The following is an 18,170-nucleotide window of genomic DNA, read 5'->3' as shown; positions in this document are numbered from 1 at the left end:
GTATGGAGATGAACAAATCGCCAAATTGCCAAATATGCAACTCTGATCCAAAGGAGCATTTCAACAACTTTTCACAATTACTCTCCAACTTTTCTGACAGAACCTTGTAGGTTTTACCTTTTCCATTTACCTTTCTTGTACCTTTGCCAATGTCAGAAAGATCACAAGTGGTGTTGTCTACAGCTGACCACATTGATGTAGGTTTTGCCTCCAGCATGGTTTTTATTTGGTATGGCAATGAACATTGAAGGTAGGACTGCACAGCACAGGAATTGATCCTTCAGCCCACGATATTATGACGAACATAATGCAGAATTAAACCAATCCCTTCTGCCTGTCCTTGGTTTATATCCTTCCATTCTTAAAACTTAAAATCCCTACAGTGTGGAAACAAGTCCTTCGACCCAACAAGTCCACACCAAACCTCCGAAGACCAACCCACCCAGACCCATTCTCCTACCCCGCTATTACCCTTAACTAATGCAGCTAACCTACTCATCCCTGAACACTATGGACAATTTAGCATGGCCAATTCACCTAACCTGCACATCTTTGGACTGTGGGAGGAAACCGGAGCACCTGGAGGAAACCCACGCAGGCACGGGGAGAATGTGCAAACTCCACACAGAGAGTTGCCCGAGGCTGGTATTGAACCCATGTCCCTGGTGCGGTGAGGCAGCAGTGCTAACCATTGAGCCATTCCTTGCATATTCATGTGCTTTTCGAAAGGTATTTTAAATATCCTTATTGTATCGCTTCCTCCACCACCTCTGGCAGCGCATCAACACTCCTACCATACTCTGTATGAAAAAACTTTGCCCCTCACATCTACTTTGAGTTTTCCCCTTCTCATCTTAAATGTATGTCTCCTAATTTTAGACAAATCAACTCTGGGAAAGAAGTTCTGACCGTCACCTTCAATAGGCTCTGTGATTTTTTCTATACTTCAATGCCATGTCATCCCACACCGAGTTTCTTTGGGCTTCAGGGATGAGGAATTGCAGCTGTGTGAACTAGCTGGAGGAGCTGGACCTGTTTTCCTTGGAGGAGTGTTATAGTTGCCCATGGCTGAATAAGGGTTTTCTTTTTAATTGACACAGACAATCAAAGGAAATTATCGCTGATGTAGCATTTCATATAGTTCAAATTATGGCCTTCACAGATAAACAACAAAATGCCTCTGAACTTTAATAAGATGGGACCAGAATGCAATCAATAAGACTCTGATAATGCAGCTCATATGAAAACCATATGATTGAGATTTCTGATTTTTATCTGAAATAAAAATGGAAAGCTTGACTGACTTGAAATTAGGCTTTCTAATGCTTATAATTCCACATTAGAGTAGAAACATATTCATGCAAGAATAGGAGTTGAAATGTATTAGATATTGTGGAGTTAAATTTCTTGGATGTAGATTCAGTAAACACCTTTTTTTTTAGATTAGATTAGATTAGATTACAGTGTGGAAACAGGCCCTTCGGCCCAACAGGTCCACACCGACCCGCCGAAGCGCAACCCACCCATACCCCTACATTTACCCCTTACCTAACACTACGGGCAATTTAGCATGGCCAATTCACCTAACCTGCACATCTTTGGACTGTGGGAGGAAACCGGAGCACCCGGAGGAAACCCACGCAGACACGGGGAGAACGTGCAAACTCCACACAGTCAGTCGCCTGAGTCGGGAATTGAAGCCGGGTCTCTGACGCTGTGAGGCAGCAGTGCTAACCACTGTGCCACCGTGCCGCCCACGTCAAGAAGCAAGAATATTAGCATAACAAGAAGGTATGTACAAGATAACCTCATAAGTGTACCAAGAGACAAATGAGGGGGCAGAACCAATTTTGAAACAGGGTCACTACGACCTCAAGAAAATAAACAACTGCTGCTTTGCAAGTTGGAATTGTTAGCTGTCACAAAATCAATATATTACATGTAATGGTGTATAACTTTATAAATAACTGTATATTAGAGTTGATATTACAAATATTGGAACAACTGCGAGAAATTTATACCTTTTCAAATCTTTTGTACTAAGACATGAATTGTATGACTGAATTTGAAAAGTCACTTATAAAAAGCAAGTATATAGCAATTGTCTAGAAAGGGACATAACAATGGATATTGGAATATGGTCAGTAATCGTAAGAGCCCAAGGACAGGTGATAGGGGACCTGGTAAACATCACGAGATGATGGGAAGACTGAAGGTGGATCATGACTTTGTTCAACAGTGATCATGTATTCAGAGGACTGAATGTGTAGGTTAGAGGGATGTGGCAAGCACTAATGTCAATATGCCATGTAACCTTTGTAATACTGTGCATATAAGTATCCAGAACTTTATTAGGAAAGGTACAGGGTCACTGATTCCCAATCTGAGTTGTAATTAAAAGGACTAGGCCCCACATGAAAGCCAGATTCAGAGTGGTCTCTGGCTTATCCCACATATGTGGTAGAGAAGCTGCAAATAAAGATAAATTTGTGCTACTGAACATGGGATTCTGACTCCTCTTTAAAATTCCTGTCCAACAAGGCATGAAGATTAAGAGGATATTTGACTGGGGCATTCAAAGTCATTCTGGGTATAATAGATAAAGAAAACTGTTCCTGCTGCTTGGAATGCTGCTTGCAAAACAAGAGGATGCCGAGTTAATGTGATTGACAAAAGAATCAACAGTGAGAACAAAGAAAATGGTTCCAATGCCATGTGTGGTTAGGAATGGGATTGCACTGCCTGAGAGTGTGTTGGAGGAGAAAGTGAGGTCTGTAGATGCTGGAGATCAGAGCTGAAATGTGTTGCTGGAAAAGTGCAGCAGGTCAGGCAGCATCCAGGGAACAGGAGAATCGACATTTCGGGCATAAGCCCTTCCTGGAGGCAGGTTCAACTGAGACATTCAAAAGGGAATGAGGTAATTACCTGAAAGAAAAAGTAGGGTTAGAGCAAAAGTTTTCCATGTGGGTGTTTTTATTCCCCTCATTCCAGAATTTTCTAAGGCCTTCAGCTAAAGGGGTCATGAGCTGGGTCCAATTCATCCAATGGGGTCATACCAACACTCTTTATGTTACCACATTGATGAGGTGGAAGTAAAGGTGCCTGACTATCTGGCTGAAACTTCTCCAAATCACAATCCTGAGACCAATTGTAATTGGTTCCACCTAAATCTTTGTAATCTCGTTGATCTTGGTTTTCACTGTTCTCTGAAGCTGAAAGCTGCTGGCTGTAGTTTAATTTAGTTTGGCCAATTTTCTGTCAGACCTCATTTCTCCAGCTGTGGGTCAATTTAGAATGTCCAATTTTGTGCAATTAGCAACACTTGATAGAGAAAAACTCATACTGTGCAATAATTTACATAGTCCTTTCACGGTGTTGTTTGGTCTCATTAATTTCCTGGTTTCTGCATAGAAGCACAGAGTCCAAAGTTAGTTTCTGGATGAGTTCCTTCCTCCAGCAAACAAATTTAACCACGAGGGCAGTGAGGTAGCTCAAAGCAACAGGATGTGGTGCCAATCAAATGAGTTGCTTTGTCCTGGATAGTGCGAAGCTCTTTGAATGTTGTTGGAGTTGCACCTAGCCAGACAGGCTTTGGTGAGCCAAGAGTTGAGTTAGTCACTGCAAGTTTCCCAGCCAGTGACCTCCTCTTGTAGCTATTGTATTTTTTATAGCTATTCCAGTTCAGTTTCTACTCAATGTTACCCTCATAAGATAGTGGGTGATTCATTAATGAAAAGTGCCATTAAATGTCATGTGGCGATGGCTAAATTGCCTCTTATTGGAAATGGTCAATGCCTCGCATTTGTGTGGCACAAATCTTACTTCTGATTGGCCACAAGCCCTCTGGGCCACTGTCCACTCAACAGGAACTTTAGATTGTGGGACTTCCTGAAAAGGGGCAAATTCACCAGCTCTCCAACCTACAGGCGAGATCCCATTGCTTGCATTAAATACCACCCACTGTCTCAAATCTGCTCTGACAGAACCTTTTTATTGCTTGAATGTTGATATTTCTCCAGAACTGATATTTACTGTGATGGGAGTGAAAACAAAGGGACTTACGAAAGGAGGATATGCAGAAGTGAGAAAAGTTGCAGTGCTCTTGCATGAGATAAATTCAGATTGACCAGTGCTATCATAAATTAAGTAACAGTCAACTAAGCTGCTGTTACTCAAATTAATGAACACGGTTACGCGCAATTGATACTCTTATGTTAATTTATTTCTGATAAACTGGTAATACTGGGTCACTCTCTTCAGCTGGGAGTCTACTAAGTTGCAGTCTGAAAAGCATAGTAAGTAATTTGTATGAGTTTGTCAATTGCTCTTCCAGACATAGTAACTAAATTATTGCCTATTCAGTCAGTGCCCCCTTCCATACAGCTTAACAGTAGGTACATCTAATGCAGGGTCATGTAGCTAATCACTCAAGTAGTTGTCAAACTATTTTAAGTAAGTGCAGTACAGTTGCAACATTTAAAAGACATCTGGATGGGTATATGAATAGGAAGGGTTTGGAGGGTTATGGACGGGTGCTAGCAGGGGGGACTAGATTGGGTTGGGATATCTGGTCGGCATGGATGAATTGGAGTCACATCTCTATGACTCTATGACTCTACTGATTGTTTTTTGGAGTAGAAATTGGATCTGTTCAGGATAAATGATAACTTGACCAAAAGTTTCTAAAGGAATGTTATTTGATTATGTGGTATCTTCTCAGGCAGTCCAAGACATACCATTGACAAGAAAGTTGGGAGAATTGCATGGGACTGACAGTGAGGAGCTTCCTGATATTGTGAAGAAAACGTCCCATTTACCTAAAAAATGTTGACTGGTAAAATGAGGTTGTCACTAGTGAGCAGTAAAAGGTTCATTTGCATGTATTAACAACCTCAATATGATATCATCTCACCTCATTAGTATTCAGTTCCCCATTCTCCAAATCGAGATAAAAATTAAACAGCAAAAATTCCCAATGTGAAAGTCAGAATGGCACCGAGCAAATGGAGTCCAGTTGGCTTAGTTGGCTGGACAGCTGATTTGTGATGCAGAGTGATGCCAGCAGCTTAGGTTCAATTCCTGCTCTGGATGAGGTTCCCATTGAAGAATTCTCCTTTTCAACCGCTTCCCTCACCTGAGGTATGGTAACCCTTAAATTAAACCATCACCAGTTGTCTCTCTCTCTCTCTCTCCCTAATGAAACAGCAGCCCTGTGGTCCAGTAGGACTATGGTGACTTTATCTGGCAAATCCAACTCATCACTTGCTCCTGTGAACCTCTACTAGTTATGAAATCTCAGGGCGTGCTCCATGGACAGCGACATGCTCAGCACCAATTAGCAAACCAAGGGATGTGGGGTCCTGTTGGACAAGGGGTGCAATAAGGCTAAGGAAATAAAATGAATTCTGCAGGGCAGCTGAAGACAAGTGCTTGGCTGGGTTCAGGATTGGGTTAAAAGAATATAATGAGCAGGGCACCACAGGGGCATGGTGTAAAAGTAATGAAGTGAGTTCGGGAAGACAGTGTGAGTAAACTCATTAGGGCTTATTGAAATTCTTCATGAAACTCACCAAAAGTGACATTTAGCCAATTCCTTGTTGTGGAAATAACCATTTTATCTGCTTTTTTGAACTTGTGCAAGAGCCAATTTAATATTTTGTCATACTGTTCCATTTTATGCTCTCTTTAAATATGTTTTCTTGGTTGAACTTGCAGTTGCAGACCCCTTCACAAAAGAATCAGAGGCAACATGAGGAAAGTCTATTTAAATATTGACCAGTTGGAATTTGAAATGCACTGCCTTATAGAGTGATGGATGCAGGTTCAACAGCAAAGAATTGGAAAAATACTTGAAGGATAAAAACAATGATGGGACGGGGAAAAAATCATGAGAGTGATTGAGTGAAAATAGATTGCCTTTTGTAAGAGTCAGTGCTGACATGATTGTCTCAATGACCTCTTTCTGTGCAGGACAGCTCTATGATTCTGTCATTCCAGAAAAGCTTAATAGCTCAAGAATTTTGCAAAGTATCAACTGAGGGATATGGACTTTCTTAGAAAAAAACGCTGAAATTAATGCGACAAGAAAAGGAGGCAAGAAGAGAGCTCCATTCTGAAACAACTGTGGTGTTTCAAGAAATCTATTCAGTTTTAACGTATTCATTTGATATTGAGTGACCTATACCTAAACTAAATTTGGAGGAAGACAGGTAATATTAACACAAATTGACAAGTGACTGTCACTCGTTGACTTATTGAGTTTCAAAAAGTTGCATAGATTCCTTTCCAATAAGCTGTCTCATTTTTATTCACAAGCAGTTGTTTTAGGACAGGTATATAAACTAGTGCATGGTCAGATGTTAAGCAGTAAGATATGACTGGGCATTTTTGTTCAGTTGTTGCTGAAATATTTTGAATTTCCTTGACTTTTTGAAAAATTCCCCCTCAGGTGATCAGATAGGCTTTTAGATGCCAGAATGTTCTGTTGAAAATAATTCTGAAGAAGAATGCTGAAACAGGTAGTGGCTGACTAGACATATGTGCAAAATAGAGGATGGAATGTCCTGTTAGTAATGGCAAAGTGACATCTAGGTCTAATTATCTCCAAGAGAATCATTATATTTTCTGGAGAAATAGTATTCTGCCAGTAGACAAAATGTACGCTGGATAAAATCTAATGTCTGGGGATTATTATTTCTAAAGGTTAAGAATTTCTAAAAAAAAATCACTCTACCTAATTTATAAAATACAACATAAATCTAAATAATGATTATGAAAAGGTCTGCCATTATAAGAAGGACAATTTCTGAATATTTGAGGCTGCATGTTGGCTGCAAATGTTTTTGTTGGGTTTAGCCACTTACAGAACACAACCAGAATTGATCAATACTTTTAGTGGCAAGTCAGGTAGAAATAATTTGTAATGGAACACAGGAAAGATCCGACATAGATCCATAATGGCTCTCTCTAAGAGCTGTAGCTGCTGGTTATCCAGACAACTGTAGCCATTTTAAATTAATGATGCGTTGACTTTAATTCTTCACTTTCTGCCATTAATTGCCTGTGAGCCTTAAAAGGTCTCAGTGCATCTGTCTAGAATGTATCATTTGGTGTCTGGACCCAGATCTAATTCAGAAGAAGGTTCCTAATCTACAATTGAAAATCCTAGCAACCGAGTCATGAAGTCAATGGGTGATATTTAATGTAAGTGCCAGATGCATTGCCCACTGACTGTGATAATGCTGTATATCTAAGACCAATCAAACATTTAACCAGACAAAAGGTTATTGAATCGTTTCCAGGCCCAAAGACCCTGGGGTTTGAATTCCAACTGCAGAGATCTACTGGTCCGTTGGAGACCATCAGTTCTGCATTGCTCAGCAGCACCAGCAGGGAGGTAATGGCTCCACTCACTGGTTTGCCTGAGCCCCATTTCATAATTATTAAAGAGCCCACTTTACCCCCAGAGCCATGAATTTGGAAGTTCCCATGCATGCCCCTATTGGAACCATAGGCTCTGGGCCATGTTGTAAGGTAATTCAGGACAAGCTGTTACATTTTGGCCAAGACTCATATGCATCAAATTGCAGCTGGCAGCTACCCACGCTGATCTACACTGAGGGAATTTTCACCATCTTATTTCTCAGTAAAGGAGAGGTGAACTGGATTTTAAATAAGACAAGCTAGGGTTTTAATGATATGAAAATGAACGGAATTAAGGTAGTCACTGCTCAATGTCAAGATCCTAAAATTATCATTCAGTGAGGGAAATTGAAAACAGTTTTCTCAATGTTGGGAGTCGGATGTTTTCTTTTCACCATATTTTCCCACCTTTCTCACCATTACTCAGAGCATATCAGAATGTTTGTCTCTCCATTGATGCTGCCTGACCTATAGAATACTTCCAATATTTTCCTTTTATTGTATCAGATTTCCAGCACCTCCAGTACTCTGTGTCTATTGTAATATAATTAATGCTGCGTTCTGCTATCGGCCAGCATTACTGTGAGATGATGTATTACTGTGGGACCTATTGACATTGGGGAGTTCTATAAAATTAAACTGAGATAGAAAGCAACAGGGAGAAAAGATTAAAAGAACTCTCCAACCACTTGTTTCAGATGAAACTTGTATATACAGAATAATGACACAACTTTCTCCTTGATGGTCTCTGAAGACCCTGCTGCTTGTTCCCAGCAATTATTTTGCTTTGACTTAAGATGAGAAAAGTGACAAGAAATTGTGAGAGACCAACAAACAGCACCACAGCAGGAGAGCAACCATTGAGAGTGTAGCTGTGAAGAAAGTGAATAGTTGTCATATGGTTGAGTTTAATGGTGGGGGGGGGGGCGGGGAAAGGAATGAGGGGGTGGGGGTGGGTGGGGAAAGGGATAGAAACATATGCAGCACAAGATCAAAACAGTTTCAGTGACATAAAAATCTAAATCTTCAACACTGCTACTGTCACACTATAAACTCATCTACAGTGCACAGAATAGAAATAAGTCTCTGCAGTCAGGAAATGTAGAAAGAAAGAGAATGTTATTTCTACAATAAATTATTCGTGGAGTCTGGAGTGAAGATGTTTTCTGAAGGTAACAGCATTGTTGGTTCTCTGAAACGTTTCAGCTAAGTTGCCCAAAGACATTGGGGGAAAGTTGATCTCCCATGCTGGGTTCTGAAACTGCTTAAGCTAAGAACTCATTCAGAATATGTGTTTTAGGTTAGATTAAGAGTTGGGCCAATGTAGCCCCCACAGACCATCAGAAAGGTACAGGTCTCATCCAGGTGTTTCTATGCGTATCACTCCTTAGTAACCTTTGCCAGAAATAAAACTGGAAAGTGCTGGAGAAACTCAGCAGGTCTGGCAACATCTGTGGATATGATTTGTCTTCAGAATAGTCCGTTACAAAGTGTGTTTAAGGGTATTGATAGGGATAAGGCAATTTTGGTTTGTCCAGTGTGGCCACGTGTTACAGATCACTCAGGGACTCCGAGTTGTGGTGGCTACATGCACTTTATCATGTAAGTTGTAGTCTTGAGTTATGGATAGTGATAGGAAAAGCTTCAACAATTTGTCCATCACATGGCTGCAGGGATTATGCCCACTCATACTGTCTGACATGAGTGTGTGTTGGAAGGAATTGCAGCTTGATAAGCAATCTGTTTGGCTGTGGTATGAATGTATTTTCCTGGGCCATCAAATCCTGAGGTGACACTCTAACCCAGAGCTTCTGAATGAATGGAAGGGGTGCTACCACCAAGGCACAACAATTCCTTAAGCCTTGCCAGTAGCGATGGCTAATCATTGGGCAACTGAGGTCCATGATTATTTTGAAAGTTGAAGCAAATGTGGAATATTTAAGTGAGTCTGAGGCCTGTAGAACTTAGTGAATTATCAAGGTTTCTAGATCATTGGGCTGCCACGTTTTGGCCAGTAGCATTTTGAATAGCTAGAAGAGTTAATTGGGAATGTTGTCTTTACTATTTACATGCCTTAAATTTGAAATTGAAAGCTTGTTTCATCAGATTAGTCTCTCTGAAATGGACTGTTCCTTCTTTCCAGTATGATGAGTTTCAGAATAATGTAACTGTCTGTATGGAGAGACCTTGCATGTGGAATTGTTGTGGAGCAGCTGAGTTTGTGCCTTAGTATTACCTAACTTTCTGACATTTGAAAGATGCTGGAAATGAACAGTTTGTGCCCTGTATATTCAGCCAGTACTCCACTGATGTTTAAGTTTGCTGTGATGCACGTCACTGGGGGTTTCATGGACAGAGGGAACAAAAGGAAAATGGAGACAGTGCTATCTTATCCATCGCTAGAGTATGAATACATAAAAGCAGAGGCTATTTTTGCACAATATGGATGTTAGGTATAATTGGAGGAGGCTAATTCTCTTCTTAAATGTTCTACCAAAGACTGTCTTTCATTGTCCATCTTAAAGAGTAGAACAGCAAGGTTGCTAATGAGAAGGTATGCATCCAAGTAAGTCATTGAACAGCATAAATGAGAAATATTATTCCAATAGTGTAAATAATTGTGAAACTTTTCTGTATTTCTGAATAAATGGATATGATTTGTTTTACCTTTTGAAGCTTGAAGCTTCCTTAGGTTTTTATTATATGAATAAAAATTTGCTAAATAATTAAGTTATGAACTATTTGAAGTTTTGAAGTTTTTATTTCAAAGACTGCTATGTTCAGCTTTGCAGGTACAGTAACAGCAAGAGTGCAGAATTTCGAAGTATTAGATCAGTCTCTGTATTATTAGAGCTCTACTAGTTTGATTAATGTAACATGCAGGAGACATGGTACTTATTTTAATTATTCCTATTCTTGCTTAGAAAGATCCAATTGCACCTTTAGATCTTTGCATAATTTTAGAATATTTGGATAATAGGATTCCTATTCTTCTATCTTAAAGTAATTGTGTGCCTTTTGTGACTTTCTTTTCCAGATTAATTAGTTGAACTATTGAAATATACAACTAGAAGAAATTTGGTCTAACATATTAGTGTGCACCCTGTAAAAGTACCTAACAGTAATTTATGTGAGCCGCATAATCATTCATGATTGCCAAATGACAAAGTGAAAAAATTAGAGTTAAAAAATATAACAGCTATTACACTTCGAGGCCCTTTCATACAGACAGTAATTATACTGTAAGGTCTGTTAGCAGTACAAATATTCTGGGTTTTGGAGGGCAGGAAAAGTGACTTTTCTGAATGTACTCAGTGTCTAGGTTCTACACCTAATCTGTTCTTTGGGTCTCAGGCTGATTCCATTTGCTAGTGCAACTCGAGAAATACAATGATCATCACCAATATGTGGATTTTTTTTTGGGGGGGGGGTTGGATTACTGTATCATATTACAAGTCAGTTGGCATTTAATCTAGAGGGAAAAACCTACAAAAAAATTAATATACTTGTCATCCTGAACACTGTTCTGAAGATACAAAACAATCGGATGTCATTTGTAAGATTTACCTATTTTTCTTTCTGGACTTGATAATCGGCTGGCCAACAGTGATAAGATGCCAGGAGCAGCCATAGTTAGTTTCCAGTGGGATCAGATTAGCTGACAGCATTACCTTTGCAGCAGTGGAAATAAGAGATTAGGAACACTACAACTAAGAAATGAAGAAATGAAGATGAATATTAAATTGAAGGTATATGGGGATTTTGGTTGGATATGGCTTAGAAACCCCAACTAATGTGGTTTTGTATAATGTTTTTGGTTCAGAAGGGGTTAACAAGTAATGCATTAACTTCGCCCAGTATAACAATGTCATAAGAACATGGTGGAAAGAATAATTGCCATCACAAAGAGGTAGACATATCATCTACAACTCCTCATAGTCTTAGTAACAATGTCAATTATGCCAATGTACCTGGTTCTATCATGTAATAAAATACAATATACCACATTTTGTTTAAGATTCTTCTCATTAGAAAATGTAGTAGTTTTCCTCTGCAACACTAGACAAGGCAGATCCTATAGATGCCAAACAAAAATGAAAATGGTGGCAGAAAATTAGCCTTTACGGTGTCAAATAGTTCAGATAGTTCATCTAAATTGTTGAGCAGTCTTGAGGATTCATCATACAACTTGATGACCAGTGGTGCAGATTGGAATTTGGTTTAGCTGCACCACAATAAAAGTAAATGTAAACTGAAAAATTGGACATCTTAGTGAACTGAGGAGAATTTGCCAGTCACAGCTTAAAGCAAACAGTTTCTGGAGACAGTCAGAGGCTGGAAGAGCTAAACAGTCCAGAAAATTCCTGAAGAGCAACAGTGGCAAAATGTAAAAAGATAAAACCTACTGTTAATGTTGAAAGCATTTCAGATCTGAGAACAGAAGTGAAGAAGTAAGTGTGAGATGGAAGCCACAGGGAGTTGGAACACCAGTCATAATGGGCAAAGAACATAAAGGCCATAAGAAATAAAAAAAGGAGTCAGTCATTTGGCCCTTGAGCCTGTTCTGCCATTCATAGAATCAAGCCTCATCTGATACTCCTGACCTCTAATTTCCCATGTTATGCACCAGACCAGACCCCTCAAAATATATTGAGAAGGTGGCCGAGACCCTAACTTTTTCTTATGTCAAAGGTAAGTATGAAATGCTGTGTTCCAGATACAATTCAATGGGTCAAACCACTTGATATTAAGCAAAACTCAATTTATTTGTTTTAGTTAAAATACAACAAATGAAAGATGAACTTGGAATAACCACATTCTATTGGAAAACTTAACAGAATACAGATTATTTTGCTACTAAATAGTAACTGTTACAATAATAATATCCCATAAAAACACACATGGGAAAAAGGCAAATTCAGGGAAACTGACTATCTCATGTGCAATCCTATCAGCAAGAAAGAGATACATGCAGCAGCTGCCCAGAGAGGGGTGTGTGTGTGTGTGTGTGTGTGTGTGTGTGTTGGGGGGGGTGGGGGGGGGGGTGTCGCAGCTGGGAGAGATTCACTGCCTTCCAACCCTACTGAGATCCCAGCAACAACTGCTAAAAGCTAACTCAAAATCCTGGATCTGTGAAAGATTGACCACACCCACTCAGGCTGTTTTTATTGTTCCAACTTATAAATAACCCAAGGCCTCACAAGTTGTTCATCTTCTCATAGACCGCTTGGCACTTGTCCTCAAATCTCTCTCTAAAAGAAACCATGACAAAACATACCTCTAAAATCAAAGCACCAAATCACAAAACCCTTGATTCCCCTTCTAACCATGAAAAATACATGAGGACTCTGCCTCAACAGTTCTCTGCGACAAGTAAAATTCTAAAGGCTCACAATGCTACGAGAGAAAAAAATTACTCTTCTGCTCAGACTTAAATTTGTGCCTTATCATTCTGAGATTATGCCCTTTTACCCTCAACTCTCCCATAAGTAGAAACATCTTCTCAGCATTGACCAGACATCTCAATTTCCTTGAGTGAAGAGGAAAGCTTTAAAAGTCACAGCAGACTGACTGGCTGAGAAGACCAGAAGAAGCTCAGAGTGAGTGATTCATCATAGTGTATGGGTACAGTAAATGAAATCAAAAACCACTAAGTTACTTAAAAATGGGGCCATGGTGCCGGGACCATCTTAAAGTCAGAAATAAAATAACACATGGACAATTGAGAAATCTAATCGAAGCATGAAGTAAGAGGCCACAACATCAACAAAAGATTCGCAATTGAAACAATGTTAAAAACAGGAAGAATTTATTAATGTTGCAGACACCCAGGTTCATTCAGTGAAACCACTAAAGACAAAAATAATCTCTATTAAAACTTGAGACAACAGGAATTATTAGCAGAACTGAAGGCAAGACGAACCATGTCAGAAAAACCACAAAGACAATGAGAATATACTTTGCAGCTGCAAGCATTGGCATTCATTCAGTAAAGCAATTAAAGAGGGAATTATTTATTTCATTGTAAAAAATAGAAGCCTTTCATTTTAGCCACAGAGGGTGAATATCTTCCATATTGACTGCCAAAGATCATGAAACTCTGCCAGTATATTACTACAGAAAAGCAGCATTATTTCACTTCAGAAATAAAAACCTTTAAAGCAAGGTGAATGTCATAGCAGAGATACATTGCAGAATTCAAGTTTTTAAAGTACGAAGAAATGGTAGCAGTAAATTTCAGAGCTGAACCAATTAGAACACAGAACTGGACATCTTGGAGAAAACAGTTCTTAAAATGCAGAATTGCCTTCAAGCTAAATATTAAATCAAAAGAAGAATGCATAAACATATTCATTTGGACTTCAGCAAATGATATTGGAATTTGCAAGGTATGAAATAAGGTATAGATATTTTTGTTGAACTTCTATGAGATTTCAACATTTACTTTAATGCTATAAAATTAAAACCATTGAAAGGTCACACTTTACGACAAGAGCTCAGCATTCAGGAAATCACTAAGTAATTTTATTAAATACCTCTGCAGATTAGTTGAGAAATTGGACCATGAAGCTTTGAAATCAGAAATCATAAGAGGCAAAATTATTATTGGAATAGCTGATGAGTCATGGTTAGATTTATTACAATCCAAAGAAGATTTGAATTTAAATAAAATTATATTAAGTTATAGTGCTGGAAGCAAAAATTAGAAAGCACCACAGAGAAATCCTGAGAGGAGAGGGACAACCTTATCACTGGACAGCAACAGAATCCATTTAGTCTTTAAGGTACAAAAACCCTCAAGACATACATGCATGGTAAGCCAGTACTGAGAGTCAGTCACCCATCATATACCAAGAGCCAATGTCCAAGTTGTTGAACAAGGAAACCTCACAGGCACAAACAGTACCCATTTATTGAAAAAAATGCTATATCTGTGACTTTTTCACGTATTAAAGCTGTCAGAACTAAAAGGAGATTTTAGCCATCAGAATGGGAAAGATGTCTCTAGGTCATCAAAGCTAGAAAGTCAGTGAAGTAAGAAATTGAAGAGTTAAGATAGGAGTTACACTTCAGTGGAATTGAATATCTATAAAGGATATTGGTCAGAAAAAGATTGAAACTATGCTTTGCTGATTATGATAAAATCTTTTGAAACTTTCACTTTTTAAAAAATATTGCATAATAAACTTGTGTTATTTTTTAAAGATCACCAGCAGCCTCATGAGTATAATTTAAGTGACCAATAAAACAGTAACCAATTTCAAAAATTAAACTCACAATCTTTCAAGCCAGGTTTCATGCAGGGATCTGACATGTATTATCATCAAGTGCGATCATAACGATACATCAGTATCAATAATTGTCAGAAGTTGGACATATTAGGAGTAAAGGCTTCTGTGAAGAGGCAGAGCACAAATTATCATAGGATTAGGGAGACTTAATATTACATAAAGCATCATGATAAAGAAAGTTGTTAAGCTGTTATACCCCGACACAGCCAGGGGTATTCCACATCCTTTGATGAAACAAGTTCAGAAGCAACATGAGTAAGTGACAAGAATGAGTATCATTTTCCTGGTGATGAGAGCAATCAAATGATGCATAGGCATAATTACTAAACAATAACCCAACAGGCCCATCAGTATTTATGTTTGCCTTACACATTTTAACAAGGCAAGCATGTTCCACACCATGTCTACTATAGATTAGAATTTAACAAATTATCTAAAAGAGAGCTTTCACTAAACCTGACACCAACAATGGGCTCTGGCAGATGCCATTAGATGAGCAATCAAGATTGCTTGCCACATTTTTTGTGACACAACTTGAAAGATGTTTTCTTGAAAAGACTGCCATTGAAGATTCCTCAGTCACTCAGCAATAATGTCCAATACTCCGTAGAGTTTATGTGATGACACATGGAACAGATTGATGCATACCGAGACAGCAGAGGAGCATTACCAGAGAGTCCAGGCTGTTTTAAAATATTTAGAACTTCAACAACATGTGTGAATTTTCTAAGAAATCTAATCACTTCTTGCAACACCCTGTCAACAATAATGCACCAATGGAAGATACACCAAAACAAAAGCTAAGATCTTTCCCAGTTGGCAAAGACTTTATCTGGCAACTACAACTGAAACAGCTCCTCAAGAAAAGGCAAAGATGGTATTGGATCCTCCAATGGGAGATTGTTTTCTGATTGATCAAGGATATGGAGATGAGCATGGATATTCTTGGCCACTATAATCCTTTCTTTTACAAATATTATTGGTACTGCCGTTTCAGCTATATATTTAAGAGCAGCAGTCAGATGGATGTTGGAAACTGGTGTATTCTCATAGAATCATAGAATTGCTACAAGAGCAGAAAGAGGGAGAGACTGGGGAATGCAGTTCAATGGTCTCTGTCAACAACAATTACTAAGAAGCTCCTTTTGGCTTGTTAGGATCTGTTGCTCCTTAATCTTTCTCCACTAGGTACTTTCACTTGTTTGCAGGTATCACAGGGAGTCTGCTTCACACATATAAAGGCTCTTGCTTATTGATTACAAACATCCACTTACAACAAGGGAAATAAAGGGAAATGAATGGATTTCTTTAGCTTGGAGTGTTGTCACTACAGAAACAAAGGACTTTGCCTGCCTACCCTGCCAGAGGGAACTTTCTCTGAACTGCTTCTAAGGCAATTATAACTTCCTTAAATAAGGAGCTCAAAACTGCAAGTCGTACTCTCAATGCAATCTCACCAATGCCTTGTACAACTATGAAACACACCATTCATTTGCCTTTTTAATTAGTCCTGGACTTGTATAGCAACTTTGTGATTCATGTATCAGCACACTCAAATGTCTTTACAACTCAGACTTCTGCAACCATTCTCCATTTAAATAATATGCTGCGTTTCCATTCGCCCTGCAGAGTGGGCAAGTTCATACTTGCCCACATGATACTCCATCTACCAGGCCTATGCCCTCTCACTTAATCTATCTACTTCCTTTTGCAGAATCCTTATGTCTTGATTATAAGTTGGTTTCCAAACTAGCTTTCTATCATCAGCACATTTAGAAACAATACCTTCAGTACTTTAATGCAAATCATTGGTATAATTGTAAATTGTTGTGGTCTAACATTGATCTGTGTGGCACTGCACATGTTACATCTTGTCAACTTGAAAACTACCCTTTTGTACTCCCAAAATCATTGAAGCCCTTCATGCATTGAATCATGACAGATCTGACGATTCTGGCTAAATTTGTTGAACATGTGCTCCTGGGAATACAATCTCTTTAAAATCAGGTGGTCTTCCAAACCTTTTCAAGGAAAATTAAAGAGCTTTCCATTTTCTGTTGTCATTGAGTGTGCAATGATTTTAAGTATTTGAAATCATCTTTAAAATCACTTTGGTCCCATACAGTTGTGGCCTATGTTTGGTGCTCACCATGTCCGATTTCACCTTACACCTGCTGAAATCTCACCTCCAGTTCAAATTCTTTTTTTCTTTTGCTCTGGTCCACTTTGCAATTCATCAGAAAGAAGACAATCAAACTGTGGATTACTAACAATCACAATAGCATCAAAAACCAAACAATGGCCTCAATGTTATAAACTATTACAGTGCCAGCAGGCAATTAGTTCACATCATAACCCATTTATGACAACCTTAGCATAACTACTTCTGTCAATCCCCCAGCTGGTCTTCAACAAGGCTTTATGCATGTGTTAATGTGTCAGACCATATTTTGTTTGGCTAATTCAAATTGATTTGCAAAATTATGCAACAAGGAATGTGAAGAATAAAAGGTTTCCACCTCTTTGATAGCCTAATGAGTTACAACTTTGACTAAGCCACAGCAAGCAAATGGATAACATTTGAATTTAATCCCTCAATAAGTCCTGTGTGATGAAATGATCCATCTGTATCCTTGTTTTGGCTTGAACATTCCTGCAATCGGTGGCTGGTTATATTTTTAAAACAGGTAACCTCAAGAATTGCTACATAGCAATATTCAGTTCTGCCCATAATTTGGAAGGGGCTTATGACAAGATTTTCAATAGGACAATTTGGGGGTCACCGAATACAAGTTCAGAGGTTACCAATTTGCCAAAGGAGACATTCAAGGACAGAAGCTGAAATCACGTAACACAGTTCTGCTGTTAACTGTGTTGCTAAAGGCAGTTGAACAAGATGGGTTTTATGTAATAAGGGCTCAGAGCTAAGTCCAAGAGCATTTGAACAGCTCTGCATGTAACAAGCACCCATGGGAGTTCTGAGCTGTGGGGGTGGCGATGGGGGTTGGGGGGGGTGGCGGAGGGGGGGCATAGCTCAAAACAAGCTGGGCCACTAAAAGTTCTGAACAGCTGAAAGTTCACAAGGTTCACAAGTAGTATTTTCTAGATGCAACTGAGCAAGATTAAAGTTTAGGGAAAAAAAAACTCAAGGGCAATTTTAGCTTAGTGAAGCTTTCTCTTAGTGAAGAGGTGGAATTATACTTGTGAATGGGTACTGGAGTGCAGTTTTGGAGACCAGGGAAGCACAAACCCAGAAAAGGAGGGCGGTCAACTCGAATGGGAGCAGTCACTGAGGGAGTCAATGGCATCCAGGACCAAACATTGAGCCCTGAGTTCAGGAGGTGGAATTCTATGTTACAACTGTACAAGACATTGGTAAGGCCACATTTAAAGTATTGCATGCAATTCTGGTTGCCCTGCTGTAGGAAGGATGTTATTAAACTAGAGAAGATTCAA

Source organism: Chiloscyllium plagiosum, unplaced genomic scaffold (genome assembly GCF_037043375.1).
Source record: "Chiloscyllium plagiosum isolate Xiang-an unplaced genomic scaffold, Cpla_swu_hap1 HiC_scaffold_17, whole genome shotgun sequence".
NCBI lineage: Eukaryota > Metazoa > Chordata > Chondrichthyes > Orectolobiformes > Hemiscylliidae > Chiloscyllium > Chiloscyllium plagiosum.
Note: the sequence above shows the minus strand (reverse complement) of the source record.